Genomic DNA, 24,997 nt, shown 5'->3' on the forward strand with positions numbered 1-24,997 from the left:
TAGGGCTAATCCTGAAGCATGTGTTCAGGCAAAACTCCTACTGCTTATGTTCCAAGTCAGTAAACAATCCAGGTTAAAACCAGCAAATGCTAGGGTCTGAGCAAGCCATATGAGGACCACAGGTGAAGCAGAGCTGAAAACTCTGAACTGCTGCAGTTACCCACCTGATAGACTCTACCACCAACATCATGAAAACCAGCAGACATAGGATAAAAATAAGCCTTTTGTCTTTGCAACTTCATGTTCCTAACAATGTCTGCCCAGACTCCATGGATACTGAGTACCATCTGGACAGGTTGCAAACTGATGGATTAGCTGCAGTTAGTCATGTTCATTCATGACAAGATTACTAGAAAGTAAATTATTTTGAAACAGAATTAAATTACAGGACACTGCTGAAAAAAATCAGGATTGCAGGTGGAATTGCTTTGCTGGTCACACACTTAGTCCTAACTAGAAAAACCAAGAAATATATAGAAATGGTTCTTTGACTGTAGAATGTTATTAGAAATTTCGTTAGAAAGTTGTCTAAAGTTTTTTGAATAAATTCTTCAGATTACATATGGCAATTTTATTAATTTTATTACACAATGCCATAACCACTTCCAACTCTAACTGCAAAAGAATTGCAACACTTAAGTGGAAATTGAATAATTTTTTTGTGAAGATTTGGATGCTTTTTAAAGATGCCAAGTTTCAAGAATAACTCCTACATGAAATAAAGCTTTCCTCTGTATTTCTTCTTTAAAATACCATCAAATCATTATATGCACATTCATTCAATTTTTTGGTTTAGCTTGCAATAGTGGTAAGAACATGTTTCTCTTTGGTGGGCATATATATGAGAATGGATCTAACATAATATTAAAACATTAAAGTGGAAAGAACATCAGCCATTAAATATAAACCTCCACATCCTTGAGATTAATAGATACTCAGGATAGAGTTGTTCGTAACATACCCCTGAAAACTCTTCCCTGCACCTTAAAATAGAAAGCGAGACCAACAGAGCAAGAGTTTGAAAGTGACACAAATGATGCATTGCAAGAACAGGGGTGGCAAAACATATTGCCAGTATCCTGGGTTCCTGTTATACCAAGGAATGTCTTAATAGAAATATGCAGGTGATTCTAGGAAGTGGGTCACACCATGTTAAAAAGGAGTGAAGTAAAGCTCATGCTAAAACCACACTGACTCCATGCTGGGAAGGCCAAGAAAAAAATTTGACATGAGGAAAAATTCCTTTCTGTCACTGAATCTGAGTTTGTTTAGCTCACAGTATGTAGGCAAAGCACATCAGCTTTTTTTTTTTTTTTAATCCAGAAACAGATCTTTTTAGTAGTTGTAAGAGGTAGTAGCAAGTCATTTGTATACCGTAATCTGTAAGAGGTAGTCTTGAGGCAACAATAACAAAGGTAATACATTCTTCTTGTAGATAGTGGATGATGTAAGCAATAAAGCCATTGACTAAGGGGAGCTAGGTTTTCACCCACTGACTTCAGCACTGAATCGTTTCTGGAAGACTAACATTTTTTCAATTATGTGATCTAATTGTGTAACAGTATGGTTGACACACTGTAAAATACTAATGCTGCTGTGATAACTAAATTGCACACCTAACATAGTCTTATTCATAAACCAGAGGAAAAAAAAAAACTGTTACATGAATTATAAAAAGGCTGAATTGGATATATGAATTAAAGCTGATCTTGTCTGGGAGCACAGCACTCAAGCACCTCCATGGTCTGGCCATCATTGTAAGAACAACTGAAAAGCAGCATGTTCTTTAGCAGTGGCTGCAGTGCACTAGACATGTATTACACAGGGTTTCACACAGTACCAAGCATACCTTGGCTCTTGTTCTTGTTTTTCTTTTCAGCTGCAATGTTTACCACAGACTGTGCCATGATGCCTTCCATTTCTTGTTACAAGACGGTGATTTCTTGTGTCTTTTACTATTTTGAGTTTGTTGTTTAGAGCTACAAGGACAACACTTTAAGATACTTCAATATCTGCTGGTTTACAACTTTCAATACAGAATGAGGCTGGACAGTCTTTGTGTAAAGGGCATGGATACGTGTTTCCACAACATACAGGAAGGGAAACACAAGCAGAAGAAAAGAAATTATGGCAAGTAATAGGGAAAAAAATCACATCCCAGTTCCTTCTAGAAATTATCTGCGAGTTACAGATCTAATATCAACATTAAAAGTATTTTTTTTAAGAAAGAAAAAACTAAGGTATAGACTTAAAAGTTTAAATACCTAGTTCTATTTTTTCTTATGGTATCAAATATCTTAAAAGGTTCTCATTCACTAATAACTTTTTAAATTTCTTATCATGATTTTTGTGACAGACCTTCCTTCTTCTCATAGACCTAAGATATACTTAAAATATTCTTATATGTATTATGTATCATTTTAGAAACATGATTTTATAAATGTTTATTATTAAAAATTTCTTTTTTTTTAATTTTCATTTATTGGGAAACACTGGACATTTTCAAAATTCAGATATAGTACATCAGTGGCTATAGATTTAACCTACTGTGGCAGCATCCATTTAAATTTATTATCTGTTGGCAACCAAACTGAGTTCTGTGAAATTAATATGTGTTTTTATGACTGACTTACACGCAGTGGTACTCTGGACAGAATTTGGCAGATTGAGAGTGAAGTCACAAGAGCCACAACAGATGCCCAGAAAAGTGGAGAAATGCATATGTATGTTTTTTCTTGTACGGCATCTTCCTGGAAATAAACACTGAAATTCTGTTTCTTTCCAATTAGCAAGCATTTTATCCATCTTAAACCACAGAACTCAGTATCTGTACTTACCTATAGCACGTGAATTTCTCAAAATAACCAATATTATGCTGGAACAATCTCACAAACAGATTGTTCATAATATTATATGGTACTTTATCTTCCTAGAACACCTCAAACAGTGAGAATTACCCTTCTAACAGTGTGTAAACAATTCTTTCTCTGGAATTTTGTCATGAATAATCTTATTTGATCCTATAAACTATTTTTTTCCATGATTCAAGAATAGCATTTCCATCCAATGTCTGTGTTTTCATCTTCCCTGTAGAAACTCCAATTTACTGGAAGACCAAATGAACTCCATTTAAAGTTGCTTCCTGTAAAATGCAAGATTTTTCCTCCTTTCCTTTCCTTTTCCTGCTCAAAGTAACATCATTCTGCTTATCACACCAACAGTCTTTTAAATTTCTTCCTGTAATTTCTCACATTCTTATTTGAATCAGCAATTCTTGTGTGATAATTGTATAAGGAACTTCTTGCATGATAACATTCCTTTGGATGGATCAGAACATTTTCAATGAAATGAAGTTTGATTTAAATTTTCTGTTCTGTTAAAGGCAAATATTAAACTACTAAACTCAACTTAATGTTCATTAGAAAGGTTTAAACTTCTGTTGATATTTCTGATTCCATAGCAAAGAAGTTTGTCCTTAAAAGGAAAAAAAAAAAAAAGCCAGAAGAAAGGCTGTGTTGTATAGAAAACCTCATTTATCCTTCTAAAACAGGATATATATAAGACTTACTGCAGCTTAATTCTTATGCATTTTTTTTCTTTAGACATACATATTTTACCCAGAATTATTTTACTTCCTCCTAATGCCCTCTTATTTCACTAACCTTTTTTATAGTACTGTCATTTATGCTGTTTCTCAGCCACCTTCCTTCATTAAACTCTACAGCCAGTGTACCGCATTGGTAAAATTAATTTGTAACATAATGCAATAACTTTGACTGAATAGCCTGCTTCTGCTAGAACCAGTTCAGATGGAGCCAGAAATACAAGGCAACAGGAAAACTTCAAAATAGCCAAAGCCTTATTAAAGGTCTTAGAATTCGGTGAATGATGAAATCAATTCTTTAAAAGATATAATTTCTCCATTACTTAATCATAATGCAGATGATTTTCATCTTTTTTTAAGTATTTATACTTCTCTCTGCAGATTACAGCTGTGCAAAATCTCAGATGCCTGTAATGAAGAGCTGTTTGATTGCTAGAAGGTAGATTTTATTATTCATAGTAGATGAATTTCAGTATTCAGGTAGACTGAAAATCTTTTCTGCTTTAAGAAAGTTTCAGGGGTTTATTATGCTTACTTCAAGAATGACAAAATAGGAAGAATAAACACCTCTCAAATGATAAATTGTAAAGAGTTACAAAGTGATGTGAATAGGTGCAAACTGCTCAAAGTTGATTAACTGGCACTTTGGCATTGCTCTGACTGACTTGCAAAGGTTCAAGTTATATCTGATATACTGAATGAAGGTAATGATATATGCTTTGTTCACCAAAGAAACAAATGTTTTGTTTCCCTGCTTTGATTCTGTACTTTACAGATACCTACAGTGGTATAAAATGCACTAGTACTATTGTAAAACAAGAGTTTATTACATGGCTAAGTAAGCTGATCTTTGTAAAAGTGCACAAGTGCATTGAAATAAAATAAAAACTACTTAATCCAATCTTCTCTCATACAATTTCTTTCAGGGAGAACAGACACAGCCTGTTAAAATAACAAAGAATGTAGAGTTTCCATTCACATTCACAAAGTGTCCTCATTCAAACCCCTGCTCTAAAGCTACCCTTCCTCTCCTCTCAACTTTCTTTGCAGTGGAGAAATGTGATTCCATGGAACCGACAGTGATTTTGTTTTATGTTAACTGGCAGAGCTTTTCAAGCCTTGCCGACCTGGTGACACTTAAATGGCCCACGCTTTGGATTGTCTTGTTGTGTGGAAAAGGTAGATAAGGGGAGGAGGAGAAACATAAAACAGGTGGGCAAGGGCAAAGTGGCATTCACAAACGTTTCTTAGATCAGAGCCAGCTTGAGTATCACTTCTGTGATAAAACAATTGCTGTATTGAAATAACTTCACACAAGGTGTTACGTTACTTATGAAGTCCTGAGAATTCTCTAAAACCTGGCATGCACATCACACAGAAGAAGGTAAGATCTTCTGAACTTTTGGCCAGGAAATCAACAGAAACTAATATAGTTTAATGGTAATTAGTGTAATATGTGCTGCTTGTAGAACTGCTGCCAATAATACCATGTAGTAACTGTTGTAAAATGCCAACTTCTCTGGCTGTGTTAGGGATTAGGTGGAGGCTTTTAGAACTGCACTTGGCCTGATATGTAGATCGCTCCTGAAATAGCTTTATAAATTAATTTTTCAACATATAGTCTACAAGATACTTGGGAAATCCTGAAAAATGTTCATTTTCTATTTATATGTGCATTTGCACAATTTTCTCCATTGTCATTTGAGACCTAATAACAAAATGTTATGGTTTCCTTCCAATATCAGCATGGTGCTTTGACGCACACCTGGCTTATTGGTACAGCCAGATGACAATGTTAAGGTTAGGATTTAATTGAAAATAAAGTTTGGATCTATACTCAGTAGCAAGTTGTGATATTACAATACATGTCAATATATCAATAATTTGACTGAAAAGTTAATTTCAGTTGCCTAAGCTAGTATTTTAAGTTTGGATATGTACTAGATCATCTGTTGTTTCATGGCTGTCTTTTTAAAGAAAGGATTAACTTTTCAACCTTAGTCCCTATTCTGTCTACTCGCTGCCGTTTCTCTCTGCTGTATGTAGGCTCACAGTGTTAAAAGGAAAGTCTTTGCACCAAACTCCAAGGGACTATGGAACATGATCTAAGATGTGGCTTTGTGAGTGGATGAGAAAAGCAAGATAGGTAAGGTTGTCATGATCCTTAGGTGCTGCACTTCTGTATGCCGAGCAGAGGTCCTGCATGGCTGCTCCAGTGCACAGGCTTCTGCCATGATAGAAAAGCTACTGAAAAGTCTTTGCTTTTGCATGTACTTCACCAGTCACAATACATTTCAGTATGCAAAGTTGTTCCTCCAAAAACACTTGTATCATAAGAGTGCTATGAGGAAAAATAAATTGAGACATAGTACACTGAGAAGTTCTCAGATGTTGTGTCACCGAAGGTCACGAAAGTGGCTAGTTTTACTCACAACCATACCTTTCCATGGTGCTTTCAATACAGAGCCAGTCAGAAAGAAATACAAATTTGTCTGTGGGTTTTCTGCTTGCTTGCATGTGGCTATGTAGTCAACTGTGCCACCAGTCATCAATCCTTGGGTTTAATTACCCTTTTTCTGTCACACACATAAAATAATGATAACAGAGAATTTTACATAATGGAGATTGTAACCAATGCTTTGTTACCAAAGAACATATTAACCAATATATAGTAATATTATTATTTGAAGAAAAAGATAATTTCATTATTTTACCAAGTATATTCTGCTTACATTGTACTTCCTTGTTGTAACTGTTGTAACTACAGTGATGGGGAGGTTTACTTTTAATTAACCAAATACACATTTCACAAATGAAATTGTTAATTCAGTTTTAAAATTTCTTGATTCTCCATCTCACCTGCGCAGGGATCCATCTGTCTAGAAGAGGCAAGGGAATCTTTTGCAGCAGGCTGACCGGCTTCATGAGGTGGGCTTTAAACTGAAGGATGCTGGGGGAGGGGTCCAAAGTGGCAATGCTCACTGGGGGAATCACATCCAACTGAGGAATAAGCCAGGCCAACCAGAGCAGCAATATATCTTCCTTAGCTGCCTCCCAAAATGAGTGCTGGAAGGCCAGCCACCTCAAGGGTGTGTGTGGCTGTGCTGAATCCTCATTCACCCTTTCTGGGAAACCTGGTTCCAGCTTACCTCTCTGAAATGCCTGTACACCTACGCACGCAGCCTGGGGTATGAACAAGAATTACAGATGGCAGCTCCATGATCTCATTGCCATTACAGAAACACGGTGGGATAGCTCATGTGACTGTAACCCTGTCATGGATGGCTCTGTACTTTTTAGGAAAGACAGGGCAGCACAGAGAGGTGGTGGAGTTTCTCTTTCTGTGGGGGAGAAACTGCAATGTATCGAGCTGTCCCCAGGGGCGGATGCAGAATGAGCCGAGAGCTTACGGGTAAAGATTAAGGGGCAGAGCAACATGGGTGACACTGTTGTGGGTGTTTGCTGCAGGACACCTGATTAGGAAGAGGAAGTCAATGAGGCCTTCTACAGACAATTGGAGGCAGCCTCACAATCACAGTCCCTGGTTCTCATGGGGGACTTCCACCTCCCTGATACCTGCTGGAAAGGCAATACAGCTAGGCTCACACAGTCCAGGAGGCTCCTGTAAAGCATTGATGATAACTTTGGAACACAAGTTGTGAAGGAACCAATGAGGCAAGCTGTGCTCATGGACCTCATACTAACAAGCAAAGAAGGACTGGCTGGGAATATGAAGGTTGGCTACAGTGACCATGAGATGGCAGAGTTCAGGATCCTGCAGGGCAACAAGTAGGATTGCAACCCTGGACTTCAGGTGAGTTAACCTTTGGCCTCTTCAAGGACCTACTTGAAGGAATCCCATGGGTCAGAGCTTTGGAAAGTAGAGGGGTTCAAGAGAGCTGCCTGATATTCAAACATAACTTCCTCCAAGCTCAAGATAGATGCAACTCTATGAGTAAGAAATCAAGCAAAGGGGGCAGGAGGCCCGCATGGATGAGCAAGGAGTTCTGGCAAAACTCAGACAGAAGAAATAAGTTTATGGGATGTAGAAAAAGGGACAGGCCACTTGGGAGGAATATAAATATGTTGTCAGAACATGCAGGGAGGTGACCTGGTAGGCTAAAGTCCATTTGGAATTAAATCTGGAAAGGGATGTCAAGGACAACAAGAAGGGTTTCTTCAAGTACCTCAGCAGGAAAAGCATGACTGGGGAAAATGTTGGCCTGCTGCTGAATGAGGTGGATGCCCTGGTGATGAAGGACACAGAGAAGACAGTTACTGAATGCATTCTTTGCTTCAGGCTTTGCTGCCAAGGCCAGCCCTCAGGGTTCCCAGACCCTACAGGCAAGAGAGGAAGCCTGGAGAAAGGAAGACTTTCCCTGGGTCAAGGAGGTTTATGTTAGACATCACTTAAGCAAACTTTACAACCATAAATCTATGGGTCCCAAGGGGATGCACACCTTAGTGCTGAGGGAACTGGCAGACATTATTGCTAAGCCACTCTCCATCATCTTTGAAAGGCCATGGAGAGTGGGGAAAGTGTCTGAGGACTGGAGGAAAGCCAATGTCACTCCAGTCTTCAAAAAGGACAAGGAGGAGGACCCAGGTAACTATAGGATGGTCAGCCTCAACTCCATCTCCAGAAAGGTGATGGAACGGCTCATCCTGAAAATTATCTCTAAGCACGTGGAGGAAAAGGTTATCAATAGCAGTTAACAGATTCACCAAAGGGAAATGTTACCTAACCAACCTAATAGCCTTCTATTATGGAATGACTGGCTGTGTAGATGAGGGCAGAGTGGTGGACCTCAGCAAGGCTTTTGACACTGTCTCCCACAACATCCTCATAGGTAAGCTCAGGCAGTGTGGGTTGGATGAGTGGATGGTGATGGGGACTGAGAACTGGCTGAATGACAATGCTCAGAGGGTTGTGATCAGCAGTGTAGAGTCCAGCCAGAGGCCTGTATCTCACGGTGTTCCCAGGGGTCACTGCTGGGTCCAGTCCTGTTCAACTTACTCATCAGTGATTTGGGTGAAGGGACAGAGCATAGCCTCAGCAAGTTTGCTGACGATACAAAACTGGGAGGAGCAGCTGATACACAAGAGGTTATGCTGCCATTCAGCAAGACCTGGGCAGGCTGGAGAGCTGGGCAGAGAGGACTCTAGTGAAGATGAACAAAGGCAACCGTAGGGTCCTGCACCCAGAGAGGAACAACCCCACACACCAGCACAGGCTGGGGCTGACCTGCTGGGGGGCAGCTCTGCAGGGAGGGACCTGGGAGTCCTGGTGGACAGCAAGTTGCCCATGAGCCAGCAGTGTGCCCTGGTGGCCAAGAAGGCCAGTGGGATCCTGGGGGGCATTAGGAGGAGCGTGGCCAGCAGGCTGAGGGAGGTGATACTCCCCTCTGCTCTGCCCTGGTGAGGCCACATCTCACAGAGTGCTGTGTCCAATGCTGGCCTCCCCAGTTTGATAGAGAGTGGGAACTACTGGAGAGGTTCCAGTGGAGGGCTACAAAGATGATGAGGGGACAGGAGCCTCTCCCTTATGAGGAACAGCTGAGAGAGCTGGGCCTGGAGAAGAGAAGACTGGGAGGGGATCTTATCAGTGCATACAAGTATCTTAAGAGCGAGTGTCAGGAGGATGAGGCCAGGCTCCTTTCAGTGGTGCCCAGCGACAGGACAAAGAGCAGCAGGCTCAAACTGCAACACAAGAAGTTCCTTCTGAATATGAGGAAGAAGTTCTTTACCTTAAGGGTCACACAGCACTGGGACAGGCTGCCCAGAGAGGCCATGGAGTCTCCTTCTCTAGAGACATTCAAAACTCACCTGGATGTGATCCTGTGCCGCCTGTTTTAGGAGAACCTGCTTTAGCAGGGGGCTGGACTAGATGATCTCCAGAGGTCCCTTCCAACCCCAACCATTTTTTGCTTCTGTGAGTCTGTGATTTGCACTATATGTAGAGACTACTCTCAGGCAATACCACAGACTTCAGTAAGAGGTAGTTTTGATGAGATACTAGAATGAAAAATTCTCTTTGGATTTCCCCACTAATTCTTGTGAAATTACATCAAAAATATCTCTATAAATGAGGAGGCTGTGATTTAGAACACATAGTAAGCTGGGCAACAGATTATTACTAGAATTATCATTATCAAGAGGAGAAGTGGTTTTATCATATAGTGATTTTTTTAACTGTATTTTTCAAAACAATACCTCAAAGTAGCCATACAGCATAGTGATTTACAGTCCTTTCTGACTTGAGGTCATTTCACAATGTGCTCTAATCTTGTTACATCACACAAACAGGTATTTTATATAGGTGACCTGCAAGAAGTGTCCTAACCATGAGCTACATACATGACCTACTAATTAGCAGTTCAGCAGCTAAAGCAAACCATGTTTGCAAAGACTGCCTAACAAATAGCATTCTTAATAACAAACCCTGACCCAGATATCACGAAGTATACTGTAGAGTATGCCTCCAGTAATTTCCCACTTGGTAATTTTCCTTCCAGAAAAACATGATTTATTTTCAGAAGTATTTCAGATTCAGCTTATGGATTGAAAATAATCTCATATATTTTACCAGATATAGGTTTAATATTTTGATATATGCGTATACAAGGGCAGGCAGGCAGGTTACATACATACACGAACATAACTACACTTCATAGTGTATTATACCTCATTAAACAGCTGGAAACAAATATCAGCCTGTAAATAAGACAGCTAACAAGGACTGAGAGTTGAAGATAATGATGAGTCTCCCAGTGGAAGCAGCGAAACGCAAAGCCCCGAGATAGGACTGGACACTTGGCCGTACGCGGCCTGAAAATGCGAAGGTGGGTGCGGCACCCATGAGGAGGGAGATCTGCAGCACAGCGCTGGAGGGAGATTTTACAGCCTGTTTTGTGGCACACTCAGACAGCTCAAGAAATATGAGGCACCCCACTGCCTTGCTGCCAAGTACTGTAACCCTGTAGCAACGGACACCCTGATGGGGAGGAGGGCAGCGGGGGTGCCGGGGGACCCCACGCACTGCAGTGCCCCACAGAAGCAGGCTGCGCTTGGTCTGTCACTTCGAGGAAGGGTATTGCAACCCAGCCCTCAAATATTTATGACTTAATTATCATTTAAAGTGTACTTTTAGGAAAGCCAACCATAAAGTTACGCATTTCACTGCTAGTTTCTGGACAAGCTGTTATAAAATTACACGCTTTGCTTTCATAGGGCTCTGGATTAGCTTTGAATGTGAGGAAGGGAGAGGGAGGTATTTCTAGTGCTGCTTCTGGGACTGGCGTCAGCACTTCTGTCACCACCACCAGCATGAGTAAGCAAAGATACAGGCTGTACACACTAAAAAAGTGGCTGTGCTCCAAGTAGCACATTTCTTTCAAACACACACTCAGGGCTGAGAATATTGAAAAACGGTTACAATGTCTGGTTAGTGTTTTGATCACCTCATATGGTCCCATATATAGCTCCTTTCTTGTGTACATTGGTGGCAGGATAACAAAGGAGCTCAGAGATTCCAGAGTCATTCATATTCATTGTTTTTCCCATTGTCTATCTTTGATTATGCACAGTTTTCTTAAAAGAAACTGCTAAGCAGCAATCATTCAAGGGTGGGTAGACACAATGGGGCCACATTTTTCAGGCTTTTTGCTGGCAAAGTTCCCCTTGAAATCAGGTGAAGGAAGAAGCTGGTTTTTTTAAGAACTGAAATCAGTTGATTTTGAGAAGCCAGGCATTTCATCTGAAAAAATGTCAGACAGGTTAACTTCGTTGACATTAGAGAGTTTTGTCCTAAATGATGGGGAATTTCATTCAAGTAACAAATGCAAGGCTGAGCCCAAGGATATGTGAAAGAAGCAGGTCCATTTCCCATGAGCTTTTGCTTGTAGTTGCTTTCATAGTTCTTAAACTTCACTGTTCCAAAAAATAAAATAAACAAAATATAATAAATAAAATAAGGTTTCAGTTCCAAAATATGTAGAAATGGATTTCCAGAGAACAAAATTACTGTATTCAAAATAAATATATTACTTGTTGTCACTAGGCTCATATCCCCCGGTGGAGTGGGAAGTGCCCCACTGACAAAAGAGAGGGAAAAGAATTATGTTATGGGCTGGTGGTACGGCATTTTCCATTTAAAAATATTTGGCACTTAACTGTTTTAACCATTCAGCAGTTATCCTGAGCACCACGATTTACTGTACTTTTGAGTGGCAGTGACTGCAGCTGTGTTTGTGGTAAAGGCCACTGCGAAACTAGAAAGACTGAAACCAAACCCAAAAAACCAAACCCAAAAACTGGACCAGTCTGCCAACCTGCTGTGCAGATATGCAAGCTTTTTTCCTGCTGCAATGAGGGGCAAGATGAGAGCAGAAATGAATGGCAGCAGGGACTGCCTAAGCTGATGCTGTCACCAAAATACAGTATCTGTGCTGTTGAGGGCTCTTCCAGAGGCACTCTGTAGACCAGCATAGCCTCTAACACAGAAAAAAAAACCACTGGCAACCAGACTAAATGCTGATTTAAACAGTCGATCTCAGCCTGTCCGCTTTCATGAAGTTTCATAATAAATCAGTGACAGACTGGTTGCAGACCCAGGAATTCTGAATTCTTTGTCACCTGCTGCTGAGTACCAATGGAGTTTACAGCAGAGGGTCTATAATTTTACATGCACATACTCACAAACCCCACCTAATGTTAAATAATTAACTGTTTCTGTTTAAGAATAAACCCAAACAATTTTATTCTTGCTATTGTTTTACCTGAGAGAAACACATGCCAGCAGTATTACCCTCTTAGTTTTGCAAGTTTTACTATTTCAGAAAGCAGATTCATAAGAGGAAAACTGTCATGTTCTAGCATAGCCTTAACCTTAAACTTAGACAAACTGGTCAATAGCCATATCACCTGTTAGGCAGTAAAGTGTTACATAAAAGGGAACCTTCTAGTCCACCTGAAATTTAATAGCATGTATTGTTGGTTGTTAGGTTTCCCCCCCACCTCCTCCCCTCTCTAGTAAACATACAATGCTTTGCCCAGGATGCTATCTATGAGAGAGAGTAATTAGCTTTTTAAAAGGGGGAGACAGAAAGAGAAAGAGACAGCAAAACCTTTTATATATCCCTCACCCTGAGGCATCTCATCTTCCTAATGGGGATAAAGAGTGACAGGAAAAGTAGTATTTGAAAGAGAAAGTCTAAATCTGAACTGTTATTAAAACCAGTTTTACTGTTCTAACTATATCATAGAAACAAATTGTGTATTATCTGTCCTCTGTTTACAGAAAGGCCAGGAGTGTGTATCTTGTGCTCCTATACATGTATTTTATTCACTATTAAAACTGTTTGAAAAGACAATGCCAATATCTCAACTCAAATGTTTTCGATTTTTTTCCCAATCGATGTATTACTTTAAGCTGTCCACAAAAGGTGACTAAGATAGTAAGTTTGTATATGTGATTTTCTTTAGGGAGATGGAAGTATTCAAGACTCTGCAAATCAAAAAAGGTTAACAGTTACAGAGATATATTACCGTTAATTTATTTTTGGCTTTTTAAAATAACAATTATGCTAAATAGAGTTTCTATAGACTTTTTTTTAGTTTCTTTGTTAATACAATTTTTGTTACATGTTTCTGCAGCACCCTGTTCAATACTGTTTTATTTGTGACTAGGGCTTTTAAAACTATTTTGGTAGTTAGCAATAGTGATAAACGGTTCCATTTTTTATATTAGTTCTGAGTTTTGAGCACTGGCAGTTACAATAAAACAAAATAACAATATGACATGTAAAATTTTTGTTCTCCTTGGAGCATAATCACAAAAGGAGAAGTAAGAACCATGTTCTTAAAAACACAAGAATTAAGGGTTTTTTACATGGAGGGAGTTTTCATGTATCAAAGGAATCCTACCATGCCATGCTGTTGGGATTATAATAGGATAAATTATGTAAGAAAGATTTATGTTTCATCACTTTCAATATTTGAAAAATGTGGTTTTCTCCAAAATTGTCAAAAATTATCACTAACACCTGTGGATATATAAAATCTAGAAGCCTATACTCTCAGATGTTCCTGTTGCCTAGCGAAGTAGTGACTTTGGATAAGACTCAGATGATTACATACACTCTGCATGCAGTCTCCATGAAAGCTTGGCACTGAAATCCACCCCCCACTTCACTGCCTCCAGCTGCTCTGTTCTTCTGCTTCACCACAATTGTGGTGCCCAAACTTCTGTTCTAGAAGTTGCATTAGGATGATGCTCCTGGTTAGACATGCCCTTGCTGCTTTACAGGAAATAAGCATTTAAAAAAAAAAAAAAAAAAAAAACAACAAACCCTGATGTGGTTACTACACATCATCCTCACAGTTGTATCAGCCAGCTGAGGGGACAAGCAGCCATGGAGCAGTGGTGGCGATGCCTAACCAGACTGGAGGAAGGACTCCTTAAGCCATCATTTTCTTCCTGAAACCTCTGGTAAATGAGAAAGTGAAAACAGAATTTTCTTACTAGTGCCATAGTGTCAGAGTCTGCATTCTCTCCTTACCATGGTCATAAACCCAGGTGGGTTCAAACCTGGCCTCTTACCTTTATCTATGTATTATTTGTGTATAACCATAGCATTGAGTTAAGAGAAGTGTATATTAGAAAAGCTGTTTCTCATTGCACCTACACAACTTAGACTTTCTCTGTTCCGTTGTACAGGATCTTCAGTGCCTTAGCAATTTAACTGCAAGCCACCTCTGTTTGAAAGGTAGCTTAAGGCACTGAAAAGTGTCAGTAGAAGAATTTAAGTTTCTATTAAATTTACTTTAAAAAAACAAGATTATGTTGTTTATATTATTGAGTAACAGAATGTGACATGTCAGAAGATGCTAAATATTTTTAAGAAGTTAACATCGTGCTGTGCACTTTCCAAATGGATCTATTATGTCTGAGATTTCTAGCTACTTATTTTAAGTGATGTGTCATTCAGCATTATGCGTCAAGGAAGTACCATGTGTTCCTCATCTGCCTTTTAAGAAGTTACAAATGACAACATACATCTCATCACATGATAGACCTGTTGCTTCTTGTCATTGTATGATGCCTGCCTGCTCTAAATGTGGTAGAGATCCATTTTCCTGTATTCTCTTGTTTGTGTGGTTGGGTTTAAATTAATGGGGAAACCTTCTGAAGTTTTTAAAAACACTTAACTGTCTCCTCTTGAAGTCTAATCTGTTTACGTTGTGACCAGATCTCCTCGATGCAGTCTAAACACACAAACTGCTTTGAAATATACTTAACTAAATTCAGGCTAATGCCTTTATAGGTTTTATGTATTTTCCCGTAGTGTTGAAGATGTGGGTGTGTTTCAGAAAAGCCTGAAAAACAAAAACATGCATGCACACATGGAGGATTGTAGCCATAAGATAAATAATTGAAACATGTTGGGAAACTCTTTGTGAGATATAAGTGAATTCATTGTGCCCACTGGGATATTTACCAGATGAAAAGTGTGACAACGACAGTACCCTCATTGTTTGGTACATAATTTAGAGTATTCCTAATGAATATTTCATGCAGTATCATTTGTGTATGAATTGTAAGACATGTATATCAAGATTCACTAGGGGCACTGTCAAACTCCTCAGTTTGAAATAAGCACTTATAAATTACTTAAGGATATTGTAAGAAAAAGGATTAGTGTATGCTCTGTTTAAAGCAAATCATTATGTCCCTTCTTGGGGACAATAAGCAGTGTTGCTTAGTAAAGAAAGAAGACTCTGAAACAAAGAAAAATAGCTTGCTCTCACTTTCATGCTAACAATCAAATTATGTACCTAGAAATTCCCTAGAAAATTCCTAAAATGCATGTAATTTTAAAAAAATAATGACCAGAAGTAATTTTCTGGAAATTATGGAAATTTGAAGCTAGGGAAGTTTTGGAAAGTATTTGTTAAATCAGTTCGAAAATAAGAAAAACTGATTCTTTCTATCCATACTTATACTTCTTAACAAACTTATGGAGATTTTTTTTTTACTTAATAATGAAGGTCACTTAATAATTAAGTTTAGTTAAATTTCATTTTAATTTTAAAAAATAGCAAAATAGAGTGATTATTCAGTCTTTACAGTTAACAAACACATTAAAGGAACTGAAGATCAGTTTGCAAGTGACTGTGAACAGACTTAACATGTAAATCTACTAGTTAATACATTGAAAATGAATAATTCAACCAGTTGTACCAAAGCAAGGACTGTTATCTCATTCTAAATTATACCCAAAATAAAAATCAGTTTGTATATGCTAAAAATCATTATAGATATACATCTACAGGTATCTGTAAGTCTCCACAAATCTGTCTGTATAAATCCTTCTGAAACAGGTGCTTAAAACTATGTTCCTGAATCACTGCAACATGTCTTCATAAGTATTTTGGTATTCTAAGGTCCTGAACATCTAGCAAATCCAGATAACTTTAGGACATTTATGAAGTGCCAAATTTCCTGAAATTCTTTCATAGTTGCACTAACCATACTTATGCAAACATTTTTTTCTCAAATTTCTGAAAAAAAAAAAAAATTAGCTTTTCAGGTTGCTGCAAGTGTCCATGGGGATGCTTTACATCTATTCCACAACAGGGATCTCTAGAACTCGGCAATATCAATTTACATCTATAAAGCTTGTTTTCTTTTTTTTTTTTCTTTAAATAGTAGTTTTTAATTGACTTCATACAGTAGTGTTTACAGGAATGACAAGAACAAATCTGTAGTAAGATGAAACTAAGCATGCCATTGTCATTTCATTAATCAATAATACTTTCCAGGACTTCTCTTTTAATGTAAAAACATGAATAAAAATGACCCCTGGCATTATTATTTCTTTTCCAAAACATTTTAGCAGCTTAGTCATAAAGTAAGTAAAACTTGATGTCTGAAATAATTGCCAAAGGCCAAGATTCAACAAAGCATGTTCTCAGCTTAAAGTACATATTTAAATCTGTTGAATTTATGGGACTCAGATATCTGCTTAAGGACATGCTTCAGTCAATGCATGGATTCCCACTGGAGTCTCTGGTCTTGCTTTTACAGTTTCAATGATGCATGTTGGGCACAGTGCCAATAAGCTCAGTCTTGAATCCACTCAAGTCAAGAAGAACCCTTGTTACTGATTTCACTACATGTGGAAAGAGGCCATGTGTGGGGAAGCAGCTCTCAGGTAGTGCTCAGTACTGCGCAACACACTCCATGCTTTCCTTTTTTTTTTTTTTACGTAGAAATGATAATTTACCCGGGGGGGGGGGGGGGGGGGGGGGGGGGCGGGGAGGGGCGTAGGTATCTTTCTTTCCCTGTACTTTTTCATACACTCCTTTCACAAGGAGTGAATATCAATCTGTTTCTGACTCTTGAAGTTTCATGTGACTCATACTCTGCTGTACCTGGATATCTCTTCTGCTTCAGTTAAACCAGCCCAAGAGGTTTGTGGGAGGTGTTTGTTGTTTTGGGTTTTTTTAACGTCTAGATATATGACTTTATTTTTATTCAAAGTGTTTCAAATATATTTGAAATAATTTATAATAGTTATAAAATTTTTTCCCTCTGTGAAACTATAGAGATAGTTCTAAATTACAAAACTAGTTTCTGGGTATATAAAAAGCTTGGATCTCTTTAATTTAAAATGAAAATTCTGTATATTCCTTAGCAAGGGTGTTGCTGGTTTTGCTTTTTGGCAATCTTGTTTTGACTAGCAATTATTTATTTATTTATTTTAATTTTACAGATATGTCAAAGTATTACTTGGCATCATCCAAATCCATTCATCAGTGTGGTCAATTGATGTTAAGGGCTGAGTTTTAATCTCAGTTTTTCTGTTGAGCTTTCATCTCCATCTCTCTCCTCATTTGTAAAGTATGTGTGATAACACCTTCTTAGAGGTTTATATGAATTAACAAGCTAGAATAGATTTGTCTATACTTGTTAAATTCAGTAGAACTGATTTTTCCAGATCTTCAAAAAAGCACCATGTAAGCACAGAAACTGATCATTATTATTTCTGCAGATAACACTCAAGTTCTTTTAATTTAAAGAGTTTTCAGGTTTAGAGACAAGCCTCCAATTGTGTCCTTGTTTGTACTTTACAAAGGTATCTTTAGACTTTGTCTATTTTTTTAAAGGCAGGTTAAAAGTAATAAACTGGTTACTGATATACCCAGCATTGGAAGACTGGAAAATCAAGGTTCTGATTGATAGCTCAAGTTCACTAAAATCTGGTACCTGCGAGTAACAAAAACCACAATTTCCTGAATGGGGAGGACTGTGAAATGCTCCTTCTGCAAGTTGAAAAGTGCCATTTAGTTTTAAACAGTCAAAACGAACGGGAAAAGAAAAGAAAAAAAAAAAAAAAAAAAAAAAACAGAAAAACCCCAACACCCGCCTCCCTCCCAAAAAAAACCAAACAGCAGTATTTTCTCACTAGGACTGCTATTGCAGATGTCTTTATAGTAACATTATATACTGTGTTCTTATAGTAACATTATCTACAAGACACTACATGAAGTTACTGTTCCTTTGACATTTTTTAAGCCTTTTAAAAGCACAAACTTTAGCTCTACTGCAAATGAAAACATCCTAGCAAAACAATACTGCTTTAACAGTATTTATGAGAGCTGTTAAAAAAACATCACAACATTGCAACACTTGTTATTCAATTTTAATAAGAGGAAATCTTATTCAAAGGAGGAATAGTTGAGTGAAGTAAGAAGTAAAAGGAAGAAAAAAAGAGTGGAGAAGGATGTGTATATGGATAGGATCCCTCAGGTTTATATCTAAAGGAAGCAGTATTTAATATCCAACTCATAAAACTTGGTGAGGTGCTGCCTAAAGTTGATACCAACACTTCCAATGTTTTCAGTGAGCCAAAAGTTTCACCTCATATCTTCACGGTAGTGAAAAGTGCTCCCTATCAGAGTTTGCACAGTGGAAATCTTCTCCATTCCAGACATCTCAGGGGCTGTTTGCTCTATTTCTGGGTCTCTATAATGTGAGTAGTCGTTTATGCTTACTACAAAATGGTCAGATTTTGAAGCAGGTTAAATTTTATCTATGTAAGATTATTGAGGCAGTTGTCAGAGATTGTGAAGACTGTCTTAAAAATCTTTGTAAATGAAAGGTGTCTTCATTTTCGCAGGGATCATAATAACAGGTATGAGACCATGTAGTACTGAGGAAGCAAAAAGCAATAGGATACAAAAGAATAAACAGAACATATGTTTTCTTGTTTAATCTTTCTCCAGATTCCTTTCCCTTTAGGGTTTGAATTTTGTTTGGTATTTAGAGATGTGTACTTACAGGATATTTTTGCTGTACTATCAAGGTAGTGAAATATAAATCCAACAGGAATGTTGTATGGCTAAAACTCATCTTTTATAATTGGTCATCTCATAGATCTGATTGATACCTTCTGATTATTACATTCAAAGTCTTCCACGTGGAATATCATGGAAGAGTTTATATGGGATAATCTGACTTTTTGAAATGTAAAATATCTGGCAGACGCAAAGGAGTACTAATAGTTTGAAGATACTCAGTGCCAGTGTCCGATCCAAGCGAAAAGGGAATGGGTGATCTCCATGCAAACAGTGCAAACTAAGGGTTTTAGCGGTCTTTTGATTAAAAAAAAAAAAAAAAAACAAACAAACAAACAAAAAAAAAACCCAAAAAAAACCCCAAACAAACCACCACACAGAGGAAGCTTCTGTCCACTTACAACAGAATGTTAATAGCTTCATGTCACTTTAACTCTGACAGCTCTGAAGTGAAAGGCCGCTAATCTCTGTTTGTAATGTGCACAATTGAAGAGAAAAAGTAAGTATTCTTACTTAAGCCATGGATAAGCATTAACAGTCTGAAAATGAAGGGAATGTTCTGTAACTTATTTTAGACTCAGCAAATACCTCCCCCCAAAGCCTCGGAAGATGTATATTTTTCTTTCTTCTGCGATACCACAGGTGATTTAAATGGAACGCTGGTTTCAAGACTGCTCAGTTCATAATTCATCATCTTAACACAGAGAATGTTGGCCTGCTACAAATTTCAGGTACAAATTGTAATGCATGCTTACTAGAATGGCTTAGGAATTTCCTGAGTACAGGCTTGGGGTATCTTTGTTTTTCAGAATTTACTGACTTTACAACATTATATCGGAAACAATTGTAGAGAATGTCTTGACACAAGGTCAAGCAAAACTGAAAAATCTGAAGTTGCCACAAAAACTGATTGCTTAGGATATCTTTTTTTTCCAGATTTTTGTTTATAAACAGGTGAGACTTTGATTTTTCATCCAAACCTGTGTATGAATATTCTAGACGTAATAAATACTCCTGAGGTTTTCCTATTCACACTTCATACATATCCCTTAAGATTTCTTTCAGAAAGCTCAGACTTTTGAACAGCAATATATGGGACAGTTTGTCTAAGAGCAAACTGTGCTTTTCTCTGAGAACGTATTAGTAAGTGGATATTATGTAAAAGGAAGTGCCTTGCTATTTTATTCACTTTAATCCTAGATCACCTCCAGGCACAGTAATCAGACATACCCATAGCTGCATTGGTGAGTGCCTATTTAAAACAAGGTGATTTTAACCACTAATTTTAATAATAATATTTTGAATAAATAGTCAAGGAATCCTGAAATTTATTATGTTGGTTTAGTCTTTCTTATCTTGATTTATGTTCCTAAACATTTGTTCTTCCTGATAATGCCTAACTCCATTCTCAACTCCCTCTGAAAGTTGCCTGCATTGCTATGTATAAATATAGCTGCAAGCAGGTATAGACAGCTGTTTATTACATATTAGATCCTTTGTTCTTTTGTATTTATATTTATATTTCTTGATGTTAGCAGCTAATAAGCTAATAATTATAGCCTTCACACTGTGTTTGGCATTTCTTTAACTTTAGATGGATATATTATGTCTAAGTACATTTGTTTGAACAGCCAGCAAATTCCGTAAATAAAATTCAGTAAGTTCATTTTTCTTGTCATCATGGCACATGGATTTTATAATTTCTTTTTTAGTGGCTGATTAATGATTTTTAACTTCTGATATTACAAAATTCCTGTTCAGTAAAAATTAAAGTTCAATTAAAATGCACAAAAACCATATTTTATAACATTTGTAGTTGTATAAAACTAAATTACATATGTATTGCATACATAAAAAGCTTTGCTTTGTAACCATGTTTTTCTGTTTGCATATAAAACAAAGGAACCAGCTTTAGTGAAGTTCCATCTATTTTTTATAATCAGTGTAATTTCAAGTTCCAGATGTAGTAGATCTCATTTTTTCCATAACCACTTTACAGGTTTAAAAAAAAAAAAAAATTGCAGCTTTCCTTGGATTGTAGATTTTGATTATTTTTTTTTACTATACATTTCTGAACTATTTAATTGCAAACACTGAATAACAGAGTCTAAAGAAAATGTATTTATCTGCAGAAATGGCTATTGTTTCCAGAATAGTTTTATAATTTCAGCCTATGTTTTCTAAGGGATTTAGTCAATAACTTCTAGAAATTCAGTGACTTTACTTTCTTCAAAACTATGGCAAAACATATGCTATTCAATATAGTCAATATATTTTTCCATTAATTGAAATTATTCAAATCAATTGCAACAAATTTAGAGCTTAGTAAAATTTTCATTTATTTATTTTTTTAACTAAAGTTATTTGAGTCTGCCTTAAATTCATAGTTTAAATTAAATATTACATTCTAATTAAAAATAAACAGTTAATGTTTTAAAAATTTCTGGGTCAGAGAAACAAGTATTGGACAAACTGTTTGCCCTGTTACATAGTTTCTATTTGAATGGTATTTTCTGTTTGTCTTTCACTGAATGTTCCATTAGCAAAAGATGAACATAGTTGAAAATTAGCTCAAAAATATGAATGTACTTAATAAGTCATTAATTTATATTTTACAGCCTGCTTTCACATGCTTCTTGTGTTTAATTGGCCATGAAAATGATTGAAATACATTAATCATAGTTCTAGACTTTAGATGAGTAGAGAGAGTGAGAAATATATTTAAATGTGATGCCCATGTTTGTATTTTGACACTTGGAAAGTTGTTTTTTCTATCAAAATTATATTTTTACCTTATAAAATACTGTTGTAATTTATCTTTCTAGTTACGAGTGATCTGAAGCACGCATAATAATCCTCAGTCAGCAAGAATTTGCTTAGCATAGTTTATTGAAAAATTAGACATATTTTATAGTAGTATGGTTTTATTGATGTGCCAAGGGCTGATAGATACACTTAAATTCTTGTGTCCAAAATCTATATACTGTAACTGTTCTGTAAGCTTTTGTGAAGAATGTATTAATATGCTGAATAGTAGCTGCATTCACTTACTTTGATTTTATTACAATTAACCACGTATAGGGTTAAATTTCAGAAATAAGTTGAATTCCTCTATTTGTTCAGATTTTACTTATTGTTCTTTTTTTTTCCTTTCAGTCCTACTTTGCTTCATTAGATGCAGTAATATCTCCCTTGTCTGTGACAATTTCCATTAATATCTCAAAGGCAGCTATTAAGTATCATTACAAGAAAAGATTATACGAGGATACCACATACAATAACAGCAAAGATAAAGACAATAGTTACATTTTCATTTGTTTCTTTGTTCTAAAGATGCAAATCAAATTTCAATCTCTTTCAAGCATTCTTTTCTCTGTTTATGCTTTCAAAGCACTCTAAAGAGAATAAGGCCAAATAAATTCATCTATTAGGATTACCTCACCAAAGAAAATATTACTCATGTCAGAGATTTTTTCAACCCCATGGCCGCTCAGAAAAATAATTGTCAGGAGAAAAAAGAAGCTAATTCAACTATTTATTTTTTTAAATGGGGGGGTTGAATGAAGACATAATTTTAATAAAGCTCTTTAAAAGTGCTGAGACACTTTGAAAGTATTCAGCATTAAAAGCCAGTCTGTCACACCATCTAAATATTTGGTCACTCATTTTTGAGAAAATTATGTAAACATACCCATGGGAATTTAAAAAGGTGTAAAGGTCATTATAATTCTTGACACTATGAAGGCAAACTATGAAATCAGAGACTTCCTGTACTGGAAATTTTGAAATCCCTACAGTATGAATCCTCTGAATGAGGATGAGTTTTATGTCTTTAAAAGAAGCTAACAGTTAGCCACAGAAGCATTTATTTGTTTCCTGAGTTAGAGAACTAAACAAATGGGGATAAATTAATGGGATATTGACGTGGGATTATCCCAACTAATTTTGAATCCCTTAGGCAAGGGGTAAATCCTTTGGAGTCAATACAAAAAGATAGTCAACTCAAGAACAACTTAACTCACCTAAAATCACAATTAACTCACAAAGGTATTGAACTTTCCCTACCAATTTTATAGGGAGACAGCATGTGTCATCAGGAGAAATACAGGATTCAAAGGTGTTTGTGAACAATTTCAAGATCTCTGTGCATGGACATAAGATTTGTAACAGATACATATCTAGAAGATGTATATGCAAATACTTGTTTTTCAGCTGAAAAATAAAGTTTTTGGTCTATTTCTAGTTTCTGTTTCAGTGGAAAATGCATTTCTTCTGCAATGGAAAATTTCCACAATGAAACAGTATTTTTGGTGAAGCTGCTAAAAAAGATGTTGTTTGTATGTGAGGTGGAACATGTGACTTTGATACCTTTCAGTTCGCCAAAGGAGGAATTTTTCAATTAATCTATCACCTGATGTCATCAGGTATCAGGGAACTTAGACCTAAGCTGTTTCCCCAGGTCTGACTTTTGGGTAGACTATCTCTCCCATGAGAAATTTATTCCATTTCTTTCAGCCATTGTGGGAGTGCCTAATCCATCATACTACAGAGAGCATATATAACGCAGGAATATGCCTCTCAGAAGGAAATGGTTGCATAAGTGATGAAAATTATGGCTTTAAATCTACTTATACATTGGTGTGTGCTTGATCGCTAATCAGGCTCGGGAACGGTAGAATGAATGAATGACAACATGAAGTTTTAAAAGTCTCATTGAGCAGCAAAATAAGCTGCCTTATTTTCCAAAGTGCTAAACACCCAAGAGCTGTGGCTGAACCAGTGTTTTTGTACTTGAAGAAACAAGTGTCCACATGTGATGTATGGACATATGTCATGTCTCCTTTAGGAATGTGTCTGACTGGATGTCCCTGCTGCTCCAGGCAAAGTGGAACTGACTCCTATTCTCTCTGTTAATATCTTTGTCCTTGCAGCTCAGGAAGAAAAAAACAATCCTCTTCACCTTTTTATCAGAATAAGACCTTTTGTGTTCTCCCTCCAGACTAGGAACCATATCAGGTCCATATGCAGCTGCGAGCGGCTATGAATTTCCTACTTAATATGGCTTCTTTTCCTTATAAAAGCACAACAGGAGTGACTGTAATTGCTAGAATAAACACTGACTGGTAAAATCATTACTAAGTTATGTTTTATCAGCCAGGTGCTTTCAATTTCTCCTTGATGATGAGTAGTTAGATGGGACTTCATTTTTGCTCATTTCAGTAGCTGCCATTCCAGTACACCTTGGGCAGCCTCATAATAATTTCAGAGCCAAAACACTTTTCAGCCAGCTACACATTAAATCAGCTTCAGTGCTCTAATACATAAATAGCTATCATCTTTGAAGTAGGTTCAGCCATTCTTTAGTAGCTTGGAAATTACAAGACTACAATGTCAAAAGAGCCATTTGTACCTTTGGGGTCCTCAAACAGTCTTGGGTAGAACTATACCACCCACACTGAATGTCAGTATTATGGGTAAGATAACTTCACTTAGAGTACAGAGGTGAAGAGAACAAAGCTTTACTGTGTCTTTATGCAATGTGCGTAGTTACAATGGAAAAGTCACTTCATATAGACTTTCTTCTATTAAGTTCCAAACTATAATTTAACAAGCAGACACCTGTGGTCACTAATCAAGAATCATTTAAACAGCTGGATAAGGCTAACCTTTTTTGTCTCTTCTCTAGCTAACAGCTATTTCTTTTCAACTAAAAAAAAAAAAACCAACACCTCAGGACATAATTTTTCAACTTTCCGTTTTAATTACAGAACCTAGTTTATATCAATGAGTATTTTAATAGCAAGGCATTTAGGTGCCATATAACTGGAATACAGAAGGCGAAATTCAGTATTATGGATTTATCAACACCGATACACATATTTTTTGCAAGGCTTAAGATTTGCTACAGAGTATTTGTGTGCTGAGTTGACCCAATCTAACCAAAAGCATGTTGTTCAGACCCTTTGCTAAACTCATTCATTTTTATGGCTTCAGTTAAATATGCTACAGTTTACTTTCCATGTTACATATTTG

This window comes from Falco naumanni, chromosome Z, assembly GCF_017639655.2.
Source record: "Falco naumanni isolate bFalNau1 chromosome Z, bFalNau1.pat, whole genome shotgun sequence".
NCBI classification, from domain to species: Eukaryota; Metazoa; Chordata; class Aves; order Falconiformes; family Falconidae; genus Falco; species Falco naumanni.